We start from the raw sequence: 2,827 nt of genomic DNA, 5'->3' as shown, positions 1-2,827 counted from the left end.
CCTCACACCTGTTAGGATGGCTATCATCAAAAAGCCAAGAGATAAGAAGTGTTAGCGAGGATGTAGAGGAAAGGGAAGGTTTGTGCACTGTTGGTAGGAATGTACATTGGTGTGGCCACTAGGAAAACATGTGGAGGTCTCTCAAAAAATTAAAAATAGGGGGCCGGCCAGGTGGCATAGTGGTTAAGTTGGTGCGATATACTTTGGCAGCCCGGGATTTGCCAGTTCAGATCCTGGGAGTGGACTTATGCACTGCTTATCAAGCCATGCTGTGGCATGTGTCCCACACATAAAGCAGAGGAAGATGGGCACACATGTTAGCTCAGGGCCTTTCTCAGCACAAACAGGAGGATTGGCGGCAGATGTCAGCTCAGTGCTAATCTTCCTAAAAAAAAAGAAATTAAAAATAGAACTACCATATGATCCAGCAATTCCACTTCTGGGCCTCTATCTGAAGGAAACAAAATCACTATCTTGAATAGTTAACTGCATTCTCATGTTCATTCCAGCATTATTTACAATAACCAAGACATGGAAACAATGTAAGCCTCCATCAAGGGAGGAACTGATAAAGAAAATATGGTTTATATAATATTATTGTTCAGCTATAAAAAAGAAGGAAATCCTGCCAATTGCAACAATATGGATGGGGCTTAAGGGTGTTATGCTAACTGAAATAAGTCAGACAGAGAAAGATAAATACTGTATGATCTCACTTATAGGCAGAATCTTAAAAAATCCAAACTCAAAGATACATACAACAGATTGGTAGCTGTCAGAAGTAGGGGATGGTGAGCGCATGAAAGGGGTGAAAGTGGTCAAAAGCGACAAACTTCCAGTTACAAGATAAATAAGTCCTGGGATGTAAGGTGCAGCATGGTGACTATGGTTAAAAGTGCTCTCTTGTATATTTGAAGGTTGCTAAGAAAGTAGCTTTTACAAGTTCTCTTCAAAAGAAAAAGGTTGTAACTACGTAGTGATGAATGTTAACTAAACTTATTGTGGTTGTCATTTCACAATATATACACATATTGAACCATTACGATTTATAAACTAACACAATGTTATATGTCAATTATATCTGAATAAAACTGGGATAAAAAAAGAGAGAGGGCAGCTGAGTTGTGTCCTCCCAGAATTCCTATATAGAAGCCCTAACTTCCAGTATCTCAGAATGGGACGGTATTTAGAGATAGGGCCTTTAAAGAAGTCATTAAGGTAAAATGAGGTCAGATGTGTGGGTCCTAATCTGATATGACTGGTGTCTTTTAAGAAGAGGAGATTAGGACACAGACACTCTCAGAAGGAAGACTAAATGAAGACACTAGAAGAAGACAGCTATCTAAAAGTCAAGAGAGGACAACATAGAACCCAACCCAGACAACATCTTAATCTTGAACCTCCAGCCTCCAGTAATGTGAGAAAATAAATTTCTGTTGTTTAAGCCAGCCACTCTGTGGTACCTTGTTATGGCAGTCTGAGCTGACTAATAGAGGCCTTAATTAGGAACAGTGGCCTGGAAGAGATTTAGGTATACGGGTTTAATAAGAGAAAAATTCAAGGTTAAATCCTGTTAGTGACATTCACACTTTGATACAGAAGACCCCAAACAGTCTGTCCTGAATACATATATATTCAAAGTATAGTTTGGCTTGTAGAACAAGAGATTTGACATCTGAAGAATTGGTTCAAGTCCCGGTTCTGTTTTCTTACGTTATGACCTTTGAGAGCCAATAATCTATTCTTACCATCATTTCTTTTTCACCCATTAAATATGAGTAGTGGGATAACATTACTAATTTTCAAGATTGTTGAGAATATCAGACGTGGTACTTAATAAAAAAGCCCTTAACTTTAGCATTGTGATTAATAACGACAACAAGAATACCATTTGATGAATTTACGTTTATGAATATTATTTATGAAGCTATGAATATCATATTTATTATTGATTTAACTGACATTTAAAATGAAATTCTATGGCAATGTTTGATTGATAACAACACTGATGTTTTAATGAATAATTTGTTTTGTTTGGAAGCATCTACATTAGTTGTATTCAGGTATTATCTCTAGCTCCCTACTCATTAATAATAGAAGAATGATTTAAATGTTTTATTTACACTCTAGCAAATTAACTTCCCTGTAAGTGTGTAGCAATTTGAATTTAGAACGGAATTCTAATAGGCACACCTAGCCGGTTCAGTTTTAATTTGATGAAGGACAATCAATTTGCTGGTTGTGGCTTTAAACTTCTTTAATGCACTTATACATTCCACCTTCCCCCAAGTTTCTATGTAGACGTGCAGGTGTTACTGTATTCGTTCTACAGATATAAAGAACACCAGACTAAAGAACAGAAGGGTTTAGGCATTTGTGCACCACAGTCCCGATGTTAAGACCTAAATCCCAGTTTTGTTCCCTTACCAGTAAAATAATTCGAATAACTAATTGCTTTGGAATTTTCTTTCAAACTTTCTCTACATTTTTCTACTGATATTTTATTACATCATTTCCTTTTTGTTTGCCTCACCTATCTCTTATTACTCTAATAGATTCTAATATCTGCTCCTATTACTCATCCGAAGTGGATGAGAAGGAAAGAGCTTTAATAATACACAAGGAAACAGAAGCATAGAGTGTGGAAGGAAAGAGAAATCAGTAACTTAGAATGTGCCAGATACTAAGTTATGTTCTTTACAGGCATTTATGTCATCTATACTTCCAAAAGAACCACTGGGTAGGTGTCTCTTTCATCTACTTGTCCCTTGCCTCTCAGAAAAGTGAAGTTAAAAAGTGGTTAAGAGATGGAACAGAGATTAATCAG

This window comes from Equus caballus, chromosome 7, assembly GCF_041296265.1.
Source record: "Equus caballus isolate H_3958 breed thoroughbred chromosome 7, TB-T2T, whole genome shotgun sequence".
NCBI lineage: Eukaryota > Metazoa > Chordata > Mammalia > Perissodactyla > Equidae > Equus > Equus caballus.
The sequence above is the reverse complement of the archived record's forward strand: the minus strand, read 5'-3'. Positions refer to the sequence as shown.